Below are 19142 nucleotides of genomic sequence, written 5' to 3'. Positions count from 1 at the left end.
TCTGGAGCCTGTGCTCCGCAACAAGAGAGGCCGCGATAGTGAGAGGCCCGTGCACCACGATGAAGAGTGGTCCCTGCTTGCCGCAACTGGAGAAAGCCCTCGCACAGAAACGAAGACCCAACACAGCCATAAATAAATAAATAAATAAAATTTAAAAAAAAGAATGCCAGGCAAATCAGTTCTAAGAGTGGTCCCTGCTGGTGGAAGTCCCCGCTTGTGTTTAGGGCATTAGCAACTGTGAATTGCTGGTCCTTTCTCTCCAAATTCCCTGACATCATGGACTTTCTTCAGCCATAGTTTCCTCCTGTCGGCCAATCGCCTTGGTCTGCAGCGATGTTTATGGTTTCCTTCATCAAGTCAGAGGACTCCCACCAATCCTTTCTCACCTGTTGGTCCTCCTTTCCTGGACTGCTGCCTTGAAGGCCCCTTTAGTCCTTACTGAAATCCAATATGACACTTTTCCTTTGCTACTTTGAAACGGGTCCAGCCCTATTACTTCTAAAGCCAGCCATTGTGGGTCAGGATTACTTGCCAGAAACAAAATTGATGCAAAAAGAAAGGCCACAGAGGAATGACATCACCCTTTGCAGAACTCACCCAACCAAAGAGAATGCAGAGATACTCACTGCTGAGAGCTTGTGCTATAGGAGGCTCGTGCTCATAGGCTCAGGGTGCACAGCACAGCCTGCTCTCATTGGCTAAAAATGCATGCACGGTACTCTCAGAACAGAGGAAAGTTATGTGAAGAATTGTGCTGGCTTTATTTTTTTTTAATGAAAAATGTTTCTAAAGACACATAACCTCATAATGAATTACTGCCATGCAAGATGGCCTTATATTAGGGTGTGCACCTATAGCCACTCTTCTACTTAGAAAATAGACCAGGGCTTCCCTGGTGGCACAGTGGATAAGAATCCGCCTGCCAATGCAGGGGACACGGGTTCAAGCCCTGGTCCAGGAAGATCCCACGTGCCGCGGAGCAACTAAGCCCGTGCGCCACAACTACTGAGCCTGTGCTCTAGAGCCCGCGAGCCACAACTACTGAAGCCTGCGCGCCTAGAGCCCGTGCTCCGCAACAAGAGAAGCCACCGCAATGAGAAGCCCGTGTACCGCAGCGAAGAGTAGCCCCGCTCGCCGCAACTAGAGAAAGCCCGCATGCAGCAACGAAGACCCAACACAGCCAAAAATAAATAAAATAAAAAATTTAAAAATTAAAGAAAATAGACCAAATTAAAAGCATGCGTCTCCTGAAAAGCCATAAAAATGTAATCTAATGATAGAACTTTTAGATGCCTTCTACCTTGTTTGGCCACCCCTTATAAACTTGATAAACTATCAAAAGCAGTTGGTATATTTACTTGTGTGTTTTGCTCTTCTAGTCTGAGGTCCTGGCAGGTAGGACCTAAGTCTGGTTTATCTTTGGCTTCTTCAGTCCTCCATGTGCAGTTAATGAGATTGTACACTGCACAAGGATGCCCAGCCAAGCGGGTAATGCAGGGCTGAAATCCAGCCTGCTCTTCCTGAATCAAGCTCCATGCCTTGTGGGGTTGTATCCACCCAGAGGAGGTATACTTTTCCTATTTTATTTGATATATAACTTTTTCTCATTCCTCAACAGTGCCCTTTGATTTCTCATCTCCTGATCATTGTGGGAGCCCAATAAATGTTTGTTGAAAGAAGAAATAAATCAATGAAAGAATGAATGGACATACTTTGCTTTCAAAGGAGGTGAATGGGCAAGGCAGACACTATTTCTTTGCCAGCCCAACAATCATTCCCCTCCTTCCTGGCCCATTTTTTTTTTCTGATATCTACTTCTCCCCAACTCTCCCCACTTAGCTCAGGGTAAATCCTGAGGAGTCTAAGCCAGTGGTCCTCAATCTTGGCTACACATTAGTACCACCTCGGAAGATGTTTAAAAATCCCTATGCCAAGGATACAGCCCAGAACAATTAAAGTGGACGGTGAGGGGCTGGGCATCAGGGATCAGTGATTTTTAAAGCTCCCCAGGGTATTCCACATACACGTGGCACCTGGCTGATAACTGACACCACTGGTCTAAGCCAACTACGGGGGTCCCGTTCCCCTTGCTGGCACATCAAGGAAGGAGCACGTGACCCAATTCGGGGCAATGAGGCATAAGAAGTCTGCCAAGAGCTTTTGGAAAAGACGTCCTCACTGTTAAGAAGTAGAAGAGGGGGCTCCTCCCCCTGGGCACTCTGATGTCTGGACGCCTAGACGTGATGTAATCATCAGTCCCCTCGAGAAGAGCCCTCTCGAGTACAAGGTGATACGCTGAGGAAGGCAGAGCAAGGAGAGAGAAGGGCCCCAGGCCCTGCTAACCTCGCCAGACTGCACACCCACCAGCCTGAGGCTGCCCCTCCTCCAGGAGTCTCACCGCCTGAGACAATACCATTTCTTTATTGTTTAAAGCCATTCGAGCGAGGCTGTTACAAAGATCATAACTGATACAGTTAAGAATTCTCAATATATAAAGGACTCAATACATAAAGGACTTTGAAAAGATTTTCCTCATTGGAGGGAAAGCTTAGTGTGTGTGTGTGTGTGTGTGTGTGTGTGTGTGTGTGTGTGTGTGTGTTTCCCCTAAAGGAACAGCAACATCTAAGGAACCAACGAAACAGAACAGGAAGGCAGAGGAAGAAAGGGGAATAAAAGCCAAGAGCTAAATGTAGACAAAACCCATATACATCGTTCGGTAGGAGATTATGCTTTGGAAGGGGAATTAGAATGATACAGGAAGAAATTAAGAGGAGGTGCTGAATAACTTTGAGAACTTAAAAATGCTGATGATTAACGGAGAGGTAATATGGTTTGCTGAACACAGAGGCCCAGGGGAAGGACTAGTATTAAAGAGCTAAGGTAGTAGGAGAAAGAACCAGTTCTAGGACCGGGGCTGGAGGCAGTGAATGCAAAAAGAGTTATAAAATACCCACTCCATGTTTGCTCATGGAGGTGACACAATAAATCCAAGAACACTTGCAACCAAAGTACAAGGTTTGCTCTCAAAAAAAACAATTGAGAGCATTCTATTGGGTGCGCATAAGATGCACACAATGAATACTGGCTGAATAAAGTAGGGACTATATATGATCAAGAAGCAAATTGTTGGGTCAGGGCTATTGTGTCTTTGGAGCACAGAGAAAGGAAAATGAGCAGAGTGGCTGGAGTGATTCTGGAAGGGACCGTGGAAATATAGGAGCTGGATCTTGAAATTTACAGAGAATTTATTTGGGCATAGAAAATGCGGAGGGACTTAATGACATTTTGGTGGGTCATTAAATTCTCAGTCATAGATGCCTGGCAGTTGCTGCAGGCTAAATAATTCCTATTATTATGATCCAGAGACAAGCACGTTATCGACGCAGTAGCATTTGATGGGTGACTAATTGTTTTTCATTTGAAAAATAAGAAGTATTTCATTCAAACAGAAAAAAAAATGTATGAAAAAGCTTGAGAGTGACTAATACAATCTCTGTGCCATTCTTTTCAAAGTTAGCAGTTTTTATATTTTTTAATTAGTAACAGGCACCACGCAGAAGCTTAGCTGAAAGAGAGCCTTTCTGAAGCTAGGTGCTCCTGTCGCTGAGAAATTGAAGCTGTCATAGTCACTCAGTGGTGAGGAGAATAAGCTGCCTAACTGCCACTTGCTAGCAATGTGATCCTGGAAAGTTTTGTAAACTCTTGGTACATCAGCAAAATGATGATAATAATGGTGCTTCTCTCAATAGATTGTGAGAATTAACTGAGAAAAATGCAGGTAGTGTTAACCAGTAACTGGTATGTAGTGGGTATTCTTAAATGGTAACTACTAGTTATTATATAAATGCAAAATAGCAATTATCACAAGCATGCAAAATAGTCTAAGTCCTAAAATCAGGTAAGCCAGAAAAAAGAACAAAGTAATAACCGATAATTATCAAATAATAACCAAAGTTACCTACTATTGACATTTTCATATATTTCTTTCCTGTCTTTTTTCTATATAAAAAATTTTAATAATATTATTTAATACATTTGAGACATCATCCATACCAAGTTAGCTTTACTTTATTTATTTATTTATTTATTTTATTTATTTATTTTTGGCCGTTCCAAGCGGCATGTGGGATCTTATTTCCCCAACCAGGGATCGAACCCGTGCCCGCTGCAGAGGAAGCACAGAGTCTTAATCACTGGGACCACCAGGGAAGTCCCCATAGACAATGTTTGAGTTGTAACCCTACTGTATATACAATTTTGCATCCTACTTTTCTGGGAGGAATTTCTTAAAATCCACCACCTTCAAATCAACCTACAATATATTTTGAAGTCTGTTCACGTACAGTCTTCTGAGCTCTCTTTTTTTTTTATAACGCTTTTGGATTGGCAGAAATGCCCACATTGTTGGGGACTCTGAAGTGTCAGTCTGCCTCAGGCAATGATGCTCTTCACCCTGTTCTATGATTCTTGAGAGTAGTGGGCACCGTCTGAGTCAACTCTGCACTCTCAGCTCTAAGCAAATAAGTGCCCGACATCAAGGCAGGACTGAGGACACTCTGGCTGAATGAATGAATGAGTAAATGAGTTAACAAGGATATAGGTTGCTTGAAGCTTATTTAAGACTAAGGAGACCATTTTAAGTTCAGCCAGCTTTATTCTGAATTGGATATTCTCTCTCCCTCTTTCTCTCTTGCTCCCTCTCTCTCTCTCTCGCTTTCTCACTCTCCAGATGCTATGCACATGTGGCAAAACAGAATCATTTCTAGATTATGACACTCATTTTTACATGACCTTGGTTCTTTTCCCAAAAATTGACATTTGGTGCGGCACACGGATACACGCTAGGGATCAGAAGGCCTGACCTGACATCCTGGGCCAGCACTTATGAGCTGTGCCGTTTCACACCTCTTTCCTTAGGCTGGAGTGAACTTCCCACCTGCATTGACTGCATAAATTATCCTATAAAACTCAGCCCAAACATCATCCTCTCTGGGAGCCTTTCCTGACCCCAAATACACCCCCAACCCTGCCCTACACCCATTGTCTCCTACGTTTATCACGTTCTGCCTAACTCCCTCACTAGATTGAAAACCTCTAGCAGGCAGGGACTGAGCTATTCTCAGTGCCTTGTAATTAGCAGATGCTCAGTAAATGCTCCGTGAGTGAAAATGGATGTGATTTGGGGCAAGTTACTAAACCTTTCACTTTTATCTATAAAGTGGTGATAATAGTAAGATGATGGATGTAAGTGTATTTAATGTAAAATGTAAATTGGCTTAATGTAAAATAGAAAAATCAAGAGCTTCTGTGACAATGTACCAGCATCATCTGGATCCAAAATTACTATCTTTCCCTCAGTAGTATTTATTCAGGGGGCAAGAGTGTCAGGTGATTATCTAAAACATATGAGACCATAGAGGAGTCCTGTACACTGAATAACACAATCAGCCACCATTTATAGCAGGTTTAAGCCCAGTGCTGTGTGAGATGCCTTAAGTTTCTTACTTTTCCGCTTTCATTACAATCCAATAAGGTGGGTTAAACTGTAACCATCATTTAGCATGAGGAAATGAGGTGCATGGAGGTAAAGTCACTTGTCCAAGGTGGTAGTAGTAGGCTGTTGTATTGATGGCTCCCAGTGAAACATGCCTCCCAGTATGTACGCCCTTTACCTTGCATCTGACTTGACCCATGGCTTGCTTTAACAAATAGAATACTGCAAAAGTGATGCTGGACCAGTTCTGGACCTGAGCCTGAAGAGACCGGTAGTTTCTGCTTCTGTGTTCTTGGAAGCCCTGAGGCACCGTGTAAGAAACCTGGCTAGTCTGCTGGAGAGGCTGACTGAGAAGGCTACCTGAAGGAGGAGAGGCCCTAAGCCTGCATGGAGAATGAGAGAAGGGTTCTCATAATTTGATAATCAAATGTATTACAAAATAATACATAATTTACTTAATTCTACTACGAATGTCCACTTAAAAGCTTCAGTTCTGAATTACAAAGGAACCCAGATGGAAGATCATCATTTCACTATATTAATAAACTGAGACTGTCCAGCTTACCTGCTGATTTGAAAGCAGGTGTATCTACCTTGCGCACAGTGAATAATGGATATGGTCAGTATTTATTCAAGGATGACTGTGATTACCCAAAAGCAAAATAGAGATCTAACACATTTTGTAAAAGGTGATCTCAAAGGAAACAAAGTATGTTTCCTTGAGTTGTCCACTTTGTATGATTCACTAACTGAGTGTTTAGAAAACATAAGTACTAAAGAGCCAAAGGAAGGAAGGTTAACATCTGCAAGGCATGTTAAGTAGATGAAATGTTTAAAATTGTAATTATTGAGGAAGATTTCTGTTTCCAGCCATGACAGAGTAACAGATACCATACATGCTCTCCTGCTGTAAGGAAACTGGGAAAAACAAACTAAACAAATGTTCTTAGACATTGCGCAACACAAAACTGTGATCCTTGAGAAGGGAAAGGCATGAAATGAGTACAAGGATCATGTAGGCTTTCTGCCTGGGGATATTTCCCAGACTGCTGTCGTGGAAGAAGAGAGTTTCATTGAGCTGAAGGACGGATTGGTTTCAGGAGGCTGTGATGGCTGGAATTTGCAAGGCAGAGTAACAGAGAGAAAGGAGCCCAGAGAAAGAGCCCAATAAATCTGCACAGGATCCCTTTGAATCTCGTGTGGGAGACTAAGCTGTGTATATCTAACATGAAATTCTACAAAGTCAGGCAAAAAATAACCATGAGGAAATGTAAGTTGGACAATTACCAGAGCTCACACTGAGCTGAGAGATGCTTGAGTTCTGTCTTAGTCTGTTCATGCTGCTATAACAAAATGTCATGGATTTGGTGGCTTATAAACAACAGAAATTTGTTTTTCACAGTGCTAGAAGATGGGAAGTCCAAGGTCAATGTGCCAGCAGATTCAGTATCTGGTGAGAGCCTTCTTCCTGGTTCACAGATGGCTGAATTCTCTCTATATCCTCACATGGTAGAAGGGGCAGGAGAGCTCTCTAGGGTCTCTTTTACAAGGGCACCAATCCCATTCATGAGAGCTCCACCCTCATGAGCATATCACCCCCCAAAGGCCCCACCTCCAAATACTATCTCATTGGGGATTCAGTTTCAACATTTGAATTTGGGGGAGAAGCAAACATTCAGTTTATGTCAACTTCCAACCAATCAGAGTGAAAAGTATTGATTAAACACCTGAGATATTTAATAGAGATCCCCAAAAGGTCACACCTTAAGAGTAGAGCTAGGACTTCCCTGGTGGTGCAGTGGTTAAGAATCTGCCTGCCAATGCAGGGGACATGGGTTCGATCCCTGGTCTAGGAGGATCCCACATGCTGCGGAACAACTAAGCCCATGCGCCACAATTACTGAGCCTGAGCTCTAGAGCCTGCGAGCCACAACGACTGAGCCCAAACACCATAACTACTGAAGCCCACGCACACTAGAGCCTGCAGGCTGCAACTACTGAGCCCATGCGCCACAGCTACTGAAGCCTGCGCACACTAGGGCCTGCGTGCTGCAACTCCTGAAGCCCACAGGCCTAGAGCCCGTGCTCCACAACAAGAGAAGCCACCACAATGAGACGCCCATGCACTGCGACAAAGAGTAGTCCCCGCTCACCGCTACTAGAGAAAGCCCACACGCAGCAATGAAGACCCAATGCAGCCAAAAATAAATAAATAAAATTTAAAAAAAAAGAAAGAGTAGAGCTAAAATAGCCCTAGAGCAGGGGTTCTCACCCAGGAGTAATTTTGCTCCCCAGTGGACGTGTCACAATATCTGGAGAAAATTTTTGTTGTCATGACTAGGAAGTTTCTACTGGTATCTGGAAGGTGGAGGCCAGGGATGCTGCTAAACATCCTACAGTACGCAGGGCAGTCCCATAACAAAGAATTATTTAATCCAAAATGTCAAAATTACCAAGGTTGAAAAATCCTGCCCTAAAGGAAAGATTTCTCTAGAGCCACCCTAATGGAGCTTAAAAATAAGACTTGAAAGGATCAGACGAACCCACAAGTTATATAACTGCTTATTGAAACAAAATTCAGCATTTTTTAAAGGAAAACAAAAACCCATACATTCAACAATATAATATTTACAATGACCAACATCCAATAAAAATTACTGGACATGCAAAGAGACAAGAATATGTGACTCATAATCCCTGGAGAAAAATCAGTCAGTAGAAATAGACCCACAAATGACAGAGGCAAATGAATTAAACAAGGACATTTAAAAAGCTATTACAAATATGTGTAAAGATTTAAAGAAAAACAGAGACATAATGCAGAGAAAAATGGGAAACATAAAAAGCAACCAAACTGAATTTCTAGAGCTCAAAAATGCAATGTCTGCTGAAGAAAATATCAGTTCACTTGAAGACACTATCCAATAAAACTATCCAAATTAAAACACAGAGAGAGAAATAACTGAAAACATGAACAGAAACTTAGCGGCCTCTGTCCCAGTATCACACAGTCTAATATATGTATAATTGGAGTCTGAGGTGGAGGGCAGGAAACATAAAATATTTTTAAAAATAGTAGCCAAAACTTTTCCAAATTTGATAAACCATAAACCCAGAGATCCAAAAGGCTCAATGAACCTGAAGCAGGAAAAACACAAACAAACAACATGCCAAAGGACATTATAATCAAATTGCTGAAAACTAGTGATAAAGATCTTAAAAGCAGACAAGAAGAAAAAAGACATGTTACATATAGGGGAACAAACAGTTTTTATCAGCAACAAAGCAAGCTAGAAAAAAAGAATGCCATCTTGTATAACTGATTCACTTTTTTATAAAGCAGAAACTAACACACCATTGTAAAGCAATTATACTTCAATAAAGATGTTAAAAAAAAAAAAGAATGCCGTCTTGAAAGTGCTGAATGAAAAATACTTCCCAGTCTAATGAAATAAAGATATTTTCAGATAAGCAAAAGCTGAGAGGGTCATTTCCAGCAGAACTGCATTATTAAGAAATGTTTTTAAAAGAGTGCCTCAGGGTGAAGGAAAATGATACCAAATAGAAAAATCAGAGCTGCACAAAGAAATTAAGAGCTGCTGGGCTTCCCTGGTGGTGCAGTGGTTAAGAATCCGTCTGCCAATTCAGGGGTCACAGGTTCAATCCCTGGTCCAGGAAGATCTCACATGCAGTGAAGCAACTAAGCCCATGCGCCACAACTACTGAGCCTGTGTGCCACAACTACTGAAGCCCATGTGACTAGAGCCCATGCTCCGCAACAAGAGAAGCCACCACAGTGAGAAGCCCGTGCATCACAAGAAAGAGTAGCTCCCCGCTCACTGCAACCAGAGAAAAGCCTGCGTGTCAATGAAGACCCAACACAGCCAAAATATAAAATAAATAAATTTTTTTAAAAAGAGTGGCCGAAATGGTAAATACATGGATAAATACAAAATACTTTTTAAACTCTTTAAAAGACAATTGATTATTTAAAGAAAAATCAACATATATTTTGGTCTTTAAAAGATATACAGAAATAAAATGTATTACAGCAGTAGGATAAAGGTTGAAGGGGAAAGTGGAGGTATACTATTAAAAGTTACTATATGTAAAGTAGGCTATCAATATTTAAAGATATGAGGTAAATTAAAGTTTCATATTATAAATCCTAGCGTGAAGTTTTTTAAAAAAGAAATAAAAAAGAGGTATAGCTAATAAGTCAATAGAGAAGAAAAAAATGGAACCCTAAAAATAATCAAAAGAAGGCAACAGAAAAAGAAAACAAAAACAAAGAATAAGTGATGAAAAACAACTAGCAAGTGGCAGACTAAAATTCAACCGTACTGATAATTACATTAATACAAATAATCTAAACATTTCAACTAAAGGCAGACTGATTAAAAGAGCAAGACCAAGGACTTCCCTGGTGGCACAGTGGTTAAGAATCCACCTGCCAATGCAGGGGACATGGGTTCGATCCCTGGTCTGGGAATATTCCACATTCCACGGAGCAAATAAGCCCATGCGCCACAAATACTGAGCCCACACTCTAGAGCCCACGAGCCACATCTACTGAAGCCTGCATGCCTAGAGCCCGTGCTCCACAACAAGAGAAGCCACCACAGTGAGAAGCCCGCCCACTGCAACAAGGAGTAGCCCCCACTTGATGCAACCAGGGAAAGCCCGCATGCAGCAGCGAAGACCCAAAGCAGCCAAAAATACATTTTAAAATTAATTAATTAATTAATTAATTAATTAAAAAAATAATAAAATGAAAAAGCAAGAGCAAACTGTACACTGTCTAAAGAAATGTACTTTGACACAGATTAAGAATAAATGAATGAAAAAATACAAACACTAATCATAAGCAATCTAAATTAATGTCAGATAAAGTAAACTCCAGAATAAGGAGTACTACCAGAGATTTTTCTTTAATTTTCATAATGACAAAAAGGACGATTCATCAAGAAGATAAGAATCCTAAGTATGTGTATACTTAGTAAATGAGGTTCAAAATGCAGGAAACCAAAAATTACACAACTGAAATGAGAAATAAACAAATCCACAATTAGAGTTGCACATTTCAACAATTCTCTCTCAGCAACTGATAGATTAAGTAGAGAGAAAATCAACAGGCACAGATTTGAACATTATCAGTCAACTTGACCTAACTGTTATTTATAGAACACTCCACCTAACAATTGCAAAATATACATTCTGCTCAAGTGCAAATGTAACATTCACCAAGATAGTCCATATCCTGGGCATAAAACAAGTCTCACATGAAACAATATAGAGTATGTTCTTTGACCCCAAAAGAAGCAGAACGGCAACAACAGCAAATCAAAAAAATGACAATACCCTCACCTTCCAGGGTAAATCTCATCCAATTAGATGCTCATGTGGCCTTTTCTATCTCAACTCAGTTCAGGCAACCTCACTAGTTTGAAGCATTTCCGTAGTTTAGATCACCAGGTAGAACTAACCATTCTATCTCTTTTGCCTGCACTGTGTTTGGTGTGAATGTTTGTATATAAGTATGAATATGTACCATGCAATAAATATAATGTTGATATTTTATGTACAGAAACACATATGGAATCCTTATTCCATAGTCAACCTCATCTAATCCTTTTATTTTTGATAAAGCACTGACTCTAAAATGAAATTAAGAAAATACCGTAGAGCTTCCCTGGTGGTGCAATGGTTAAGAATCCGCCTACCAATGCAGGGGACACGGGTTCGAGCCCTGGTCCAGGAAGTTGCTCTGGTCACAGAGCAACTAAGCCCATGCACTGCAACTACTGAGGCTGTGTGCTAGAGCCCATGAGCCACAACTACTTAGCCCACGAGCCACAACTACTGAAGCTCACATGCCTAGAGCCCATGCTCCGCAACAGGAGAAGCCACTGCAATGAGAAACCCGTGCACTGCAACGAAGAGTATCCCCTGCTCGCCACAACTAAAGAAAGCCCGCACGCAGCCAAAAATAAAATAAATAAAAATAAATAATTTTTAAAAATAAAATAAAATATGGTAAACTATAATGGAATATAATCTGCAAAAATACTGAGTCACTGTGCTGTACTCCTAAAACTAACACAGTACTGTAAATCAACTATACCTCTGTAAAAAAAAAAAAAAAACAAAATTAGCTAGAAAAAAATGACAATACCAAGTGCTGACAAGGATACAGAGCAACTGGAATCCTCATACATTGCTGGTAGGAACATCAAATGGCATAATCACTTTGGAAAATTATTTGGCAGGTTCTTATAAAGTTAAATGCACACCTATCAGACACTCTACTCCTAGGTATTTACCCAAGAGAAATGAAAACACATGACCACAAAAAAGACTTGAACAGACATATTTATGGCAGCTTTATTCATAATACTCCAAAACTGGAAACAATCCAAATGTGTATCTATATGCAAATAGATAAGCAAACTGTGGTATATCCATACAATGGAATACTACTCAGCAATAAAAAGGAGCAAATTCCAATACATGCAACAACATGGATGAATTTCAGAAACATTATTGCTGAGCTAAATAATCTGGGCTCCCAAAAGTATTCATATATTTATATTTATATATCTATTATATATATACATATCTTTTTATATAAAATTCTAGAACAGGTAAAACAACTATATAGTGACAGAAAGCAGATCAGTGGTTGCCTAGCATTGGAAGGGTGTGGGATTGACTGCAAAGGAGTATGAGGGAACTTTTTAATGATGAAAATGTTGTGTATCTTGGGAATTCCCTGGCGGTGCAGTGGTTAGGGCTCCGCGCTTCTACTGCAGGGGGCATGGGTTCAATCCCTGGTCGGGGAACTAAGATCCTGCATGTGAGCAGCACAGCTGAAAACAAAAAGAAAATGTTGTGCATCTTAACTTTGATGATGTATACACAGGTGTCAAAACTCAAACTATACACTTAAAATGGGTACATATTATTATATATAAACTTTACTTCAATAAAGTTGAGTTAAAAAGAAAAAAATTGTCAAGATGTTATATATTTAAGATGTGCATTTTAGTAAATGTATGTCATGCTTCAATTTTTTTAAAAAAATCTAAATATTTGTTGTGGTGCAAATTATTCACAGACATAAAAATAAAGGCCAACATTCACCCATCAAATAAGTTAAGCTGTTCTCATTTTCCTTCTTTGCCTCTCATCCTTCGCTCATATGCAGTTTAGTTTAACTACAGCATAGAAATACAGGATAGTGAGGCATTGGGTTGCGAAGAACCCCAGGGCGGGAGTGCAGCCAGGCCTCAGAAGCAAAGCAGTGGAAAGAGGCCTGGGAACACTGCTGGCGTTCAATCCCTCTCTTCTCTCTGAGCCTCCTGTGAGTCCACCACTTTCGTTTCTCTGTGGACGGGCTCTTTCTAGCCACAAGACAGAAAACATAGACAGAGAAAAGGACAAATTTGTGCTCTACTGTGTAACCATTTGGAAAGTGACTAAGTCCACTCTTATGGATCCCATTCAGCAATCCCTACAGGAGAGAATCACTGATTCAGTTTTCCATCCTTGAACCAATCACCTGCGGCGAAGTGTGAGAAAGAAAATCTTGGGTAGGAGTTACCTTTGAGCCAATCAACAGTGACCTGCAGGTCCTGGGGGAGCAAGGATATTCAGGACAGAACAGACATGTGCTAACAATGCCTGAAATAAATATTGACAATTTTGATGAGCAACAGTTTTCATTTCTGGCAGCGATGTATATTCTTATCCATGAAAATTACAACAAAATTGGACCTAGAACCAAAATGAATTGTGACTTGAATGAAAACATTGAGAAAAGACTATTGCATTGAGCCTTAAGTGTCATTGTCTTCAACACAGAAAATAAGCTACTGCTACAGCAGAGGTCAGATGCTAAAATTTCCTTTCCAGGTTGTTTTACCAACACTTGTAGTTATCCATTAAGTCATAAAGGAGAACTTGAAGAAAATGATGCAATTGGACTAAGAAGGGCAGCACAGAGGTCTTTAAAAGCTGAATTAGCAATTCCCATGGCACAGGTTTCCCCAGAAGACGTTAATTTTTTAACGCAAATTCACTACAAGGCTCAATCTGATGATATTTGGGGTGAAATTGGGTACATTTTGTTTGTGAGGAAGAATGTAGCTTTGGATTCCTATCCCTGTGGGATTAAGAGCTATTGTTATGTGTCCAAGGAAGAACTAGCGGACTCTTGAGAAAAGGAGCCAATGGTGTAATCAAGATAACTTCATGGTTTAAAATGATCACACAGACTTTTCTCCTTACATGTTGAGGTAATTTTTTTGAATCAGTTTGTTGAACTGACATGGACATGAAAGTGTGGCTGAATGATTTTACAAGTACTGAAAAACTGGTCTCTATTAAACTTAGATTAAAAAGAATCAAATCTGAGACTTGACATCCTTAAGATCTTTCAGATCTTTGATGGTGGCACAATCTTCACCATCCTCTCCCCCAGGATTTGATTTTGGTTTTGATTTCATATCCTGTGGGGGGAAACAGAGGGTAGTTTCAGAGGCTCCACTTACCCTTTTTACCTTCCCCACTACAGTAGCTCTTCTTATCCCACAGGCCGAGGACCCAATGAGGGGATCCTCTAACTGCCAAGTTCTACCCTCAGGGACTGAGGAAATGATCACCAAGTGAGTCCACAGACCCACTGGACTTACTGGAAGCCAGGACTCCGTTTATGACTTCCTGCCTCTACCCCATATACCCCAACTTTAAAGGAGGTTGATGATGACTTCAGGTCTATGACTATCAAACTCAGATATGTGTTCGATAGTCCTTGAAACATCTGGGTATCCCCCTTTCCTCAGTGTACAGTCACCTGAATATATAGGTCCCTTTGAGGAACGACTAGGAATCATTACAGTGTACACTTGCCACACTGCTCCAGGGCGCTCCCTCCTAGGGACCTGGCCAGCTCTTCAATCAATGAGTTCCAGATCTGAAATTTGGCTCAGGTCTGGGAAATGAGCAAGGCATCAAGGCTTTTCATTAGGGTGACTGCCCTCCCACTCCTACTCCTCCAATCTTGTCTTGATTGTAGATATTAATTACCTGCTTTGTTGGCTACCCATCTATTTTGCCCCTAGAGACACCATGTCCTATTAATTATTTCCATTTCCACATGTCCCTGTGGGTCAGCTCCCCTTGGCTGTCCCTTCAACCTTGCCAGTTTTTATGGTAAATGCAGCCCCCTGCTCTCCCATGATTAAGCACTGCCATCTGGCCTCTGTTATTTTCAATAGGCCATGCATCATTCCCATCACTCCTGAGTGGGAAACTTACTGCTTTGTCAGAGAGAAGATTCTGCAGTGTCTTCCTGCATGGGAGGAGTGCTAGCTCTTAAAGGAGGGCTGGGCACCTCTGCAACTCTGAGGGCTCCGGAGAGTCTGCAGAGCCGGAGCCTAAGGGGCATCCGCCTAAAAGTCTCCTTTCCATGTGTCACTGTCAAAGGACCTCAGGTTTTCTCAGCTAGGACTCTAACCTTGGCGTAACAAACCTGCCTTGGCTGAGAGATTAAATGTCTCTGGAGCTCAAGCTATTAAGTCCTGCTCTTGCCCCTTAGCTGTGTTCACGCTTCAAGGAGGTGATAAAGGCCTCCTTATAAGCTACCAAAGAGGCCCTCTGGCTCTCCACTTAGTGTTTAGGTGTTTGATGACTCTTTTTTTTTTTCATTATTCCTATACAGGACATCAGTGCAGTTTAGTAATAACCAGCCAACTCCACTGTCCTCATAAGCACTATTTTCCCCTTTTCTTTCAATGCCTGAATCATGGCCCCAGCAAAGGTGTGTTCCCCTGCCCTGGGATATTTGCCAGGACACCACAGGTGGAATCTTCAGTCACCACGTGGCAGGCACTATGCTCCACCTTCCGCTTGGCTTGGGATAGTCCCTGCCAGCCGGGTGATGAGTTATCCAGTTCAAAATCCATTGTACCACCTGCTTTTCCAGACCATTTCCTAATACCTACTGTTCCAGTTCAGGCTCTCTGCGAAGCAGATGCCAGGATAGAATCAGATATGCAGAAGATTTATTTGGGGAAACACTTTTGAAAGATATAGCAGAGAGGGATCATGAGGATGTGGGGAGAGCCTCAGACCAGATTGCAGTTCTGACACTTATAAAAGAGAAGGGACAAGGGAAGGGAAGGCAAGGGAAGGGAAGGCAAGGGAAGGCAAGGGAAGGGAAGGGAAGGGAAGGAGCATCTCATGGGAGGAGCTTCCAACTGCAGTGCAGCTCTGAGGATATCTTGGCCAGGCCAGTGGGGAGGCTGGGCTAATTATGCTTTAAACGCCTTACATGTTTGATTGCTGAAAGGACTCACAGGACTCCAACGGTTTATACTCATAGTTTTTTGTTTGTGTGTTTTTAGACTTTATTTTTTTAGAACAATTTTAGTAGCAAAATTGAATGGGAAGGAAGGAGGTTTCGTATATACCCTCATCCCACAGCACGGCTTCCCCTTTTATCAACATCCCCCACCAGAGTGGTACATTTGTTACAGCTGATGAACCCACATGGATACATCGTTATCACCCGAAGTCCACAGTTTATATTAGGCTTCACTCTTAGCACAGAACAGTGTTTCTGTTTGTTTGTTTGTTTTACAGGCAAAGGATACAGTACAGTAACAGCAGGAGAAGTTATGTAAGGAAGGGGGCTGGAGATCTCAGGCACAGGATTCTTTGTCCTCCCACTGCTGGATCGCACAGGATATGCTTTGTCTCCAGGTCTCAAACCACCACTGGCTTGTGTACCAAGGAGTCCAACATTGACTCCTTGTGGGAACCTATTGGAGTGAGCTGATAGTGTGGGCATATTCTAGCTCCACTACCAGACCTAATCATTGATATCCCTGAGGCTCCACCAAAGAAACAACTATTAATTAATGCTGACAAGCTGGTATATCCTGCACCCCAAACACAGACCAATGGCCACAGAACATCCTTTATTGTGTTCAACAGTGTTGCCGAGGGTCACGTGCGGCAGGCAGCTCTGTTCGTAAGCATGCAGCCAATGCAGACCATGCCATGCAGGAGCCCCAGAGCCAAGATTGTCCATTATGGGAGGCCCATGTTGAAGACAAATGGCCTGGCTCTGGCAGCTCTGCCATGCTCAGTTTTTGGCTAGGAGCAGCAGCCTGGGGAGAGCATGGCATCAGCACAAATGCTGAGCACATCTTAGGGGGCAGCGGCTGGGGCCATCAACCAACGGCCTGGACATCTGTGAGGCATCTACCTCCATAGCTAGCAAAACCCACTTCAGGAAAAGTTTCTCAAAGCTCCCCCTGACTCTTGCGTGACCCCCGTTTATTTCCCAGGTTTTTCCTCTTGCCATATCTTACTCTCCAGACATCCTGAACTACTTAAAGTTCCTGGAATAAAAGTCATTTACATTCTCACCTCTGGGCCTTTGTACATGACCCTCTGCGAATAATACTACTACTTTCTTCTTCCACTTCCTTTCCCTAACTTCTACTCATTCTTCAGGTCTCAGTTCAGAGACCATTTCCCTGAGAAAACTTTCCTGCTCCCCGCCCCTCCCTACTCTATGCTCTTATAGCATCCTGTCCTCAACCTCAAGGTAGCACTCATCATGCTACCGTAATCTCCTAAAGAATCTGTGTCTTCCATTAGACCATACAATCTGTAAGGGTAGGCACTATGTCACATTGAATTTTGCCTAATGCATGCCACACAGTAGGTGCTTAATAAATATTTGCTGATCAACTGCTGGATAATTTCACCCTGTTGAATTGCTTAGAATCTGGGGGTTAAGAGGAGAAAGCAAAATCAGTGATTATCCAGTTCAATGTTTTCTTACATCCCATGGGCACATACATGTCCTGAAGGGGCAGTCTTTCCGGGTTGGAATCCATAAATCCACTGCATGAAGCCATCTTTCTGGTTGGGGAGCTCTGATGACAAGGCACTCCTTCTTGAGTAGTCTGGTCTCATATGCTCCTTAGCTGATGTCCCCCAATTCATTTAGAAAATTCTGGACAATGACTGAGTGTGTTCATTTGTGTGGGGAATATGTCTTTCTACTTTCCCTCCCATGGGATGATCTATTACAACTTTTTCATAGTTTGTTACTAAAGATACCTGGTGAAAGATGTTGCTCTTATTCCTTCAAGGAAGTGATGGTTTTCCTTAGGCTTGGCTCCATTTTGCTGACTGAAAAACAGAGACCTCCCTCAATAACCTGGGATACACCACTAAACTTTGCTGAGCATAATGTCTTTAGAAGTAGTTTCTCAGAAATACAACTAACAACACTTAGTTCCTTCTTGGTACAATTTAGGGAAACAAGATGTAGGAAAGAGTGGCAGGGAGCTGGTGTTTATGTGCTGGGATGTGGGCCAGGTGTTTTACATAAGTGATCTCATTTAATTCGCACTACAGCCCTGGAAACAGGCTTAATAATCCCTTCCTCTGTTGTTGTTGTTGTTGTTGTTTAACCAAATGATACTTTCACCTGGGTCTGAGGAGAAACTGGTGTTTGATGACCCTCCTAAGTTTCATTCTAAAAAACAGGATCTGTCATGAATTCAATCTGCACCTTCCTGTAGCCACTTGGGTCCAACAGGAAAAGCAGTTTCTTTCCAGCATAGTTTGCAGAATAGTAAGTAGAATGTTTGGCAGAAAAGACAAAGTGGAAAGGAAAGCAGTTTGATATCGGTCTTTTGTTTGCAGCTATCATTTAAAATTGCCCAGCACAAGACGGGAATAAAGACGCAGACCTACTAGAGAATGGACTTGAGGACACGGGCAGGGGGAAGGGTAAGCTGGGACAAAGTGAGAGAGTGTCATGGACATATATACACTACCAAATGCAAAATAGATAGCTAGTGGGAAGCAGCTGCATAGCACGGGGAGATCAGCTCGGTGCTTTGTGACCACCTAGAGGGGTGGGATAGGGAGGGTCGGAGGGAGACGCAAGAGGGAAGAGATATGGGGATATATGTATATGTATAGCTGATTCACTTTGTTATAAAGCAGAAACTAACACACCATTGTAAAGCAATTATACTCCAATAAAGATGTTTTAAAAAAAAAGATAAATTCATTTTTTTAAAAATTAAATAAATAAATAAATAAATAAAAATAAAATTGCCCAGCAGAGTGCAGTTGATTTTGCATCTTCATTAAGTGACTAAGAAAAGGATTCTACCAAAAGTGACTACCAAAGATTTTAGATTGAGACAAAACCCAAAAAGTCTAAAAGTAAGATTTTTCACATAACAGCTTTATTGAGATATAATTCACATACCATAAAATTCATCCGTTTAAAACGTAAAATTCAGTGGGTTGTAGTACATGCACAGAGGTGTGCAGCTATCACTGCAATCAATCAATTTTAGAACACTTTCCTCCCTCCAAAAAGAAATATTGTATCTTTAGCAGTTACTCTCAATTCTCCCCCCACCTCCCACCCGTCCCCCACCTCCCACTCCAGCCCTAGGCCGCCATTAACCTATTGTACTTTCTGTCTCTATGGATCTGCCTGTTCTGGACATTTTACATAAATGGAATCATATAATATGTTGTCTTTTGTGTCTGGCTTCTTTCACTTAGCATAATGTTTAGAAGGTTCATCTAGTCGTAGCATGTA

General features: G+C 41.6%; 1 pseudogene across 1 annotated transcript in view; it reads left to right on the top strand.

Annotated features, from left to right (window-relative positions):
* LOC309644360 (isopentenyl-diphosphate Delta-isomerase 1 pseudogene) overlaps positions 1-18599 on the top strand; it is a 30993-nt pseudogene extending 12394 nt beyond the window's left edge. Inside the window, exon 2 of the transcript XR_014268373.1 lies at positions 171-18599. The product of XR_014268373.1 is annotated as an isopentenyl-diphosphate Delta-isomerase 1 pseudogene (transcript). The remainder of the gene's footprint in view (positions 1-170) is intronic.
* The last annotated feature ends 543 nt before the right edge of the window (positions 18600-19142 follow it).

Source organism: Balaenoptera physalus, assembly GCF_965194825.1.
Source record: "Balaenoptera physalus genome assembly, chromosome: 1".
NCBI lineage: Eukaryota > Metazoa > Chordata > Mammalia > Artiodactyla > Balaenopteridae > Balaenoptera > Balaenoptera physalus.
This window is presented reverse-complemented; position numbering and strand designations above follow the sequence as displayed.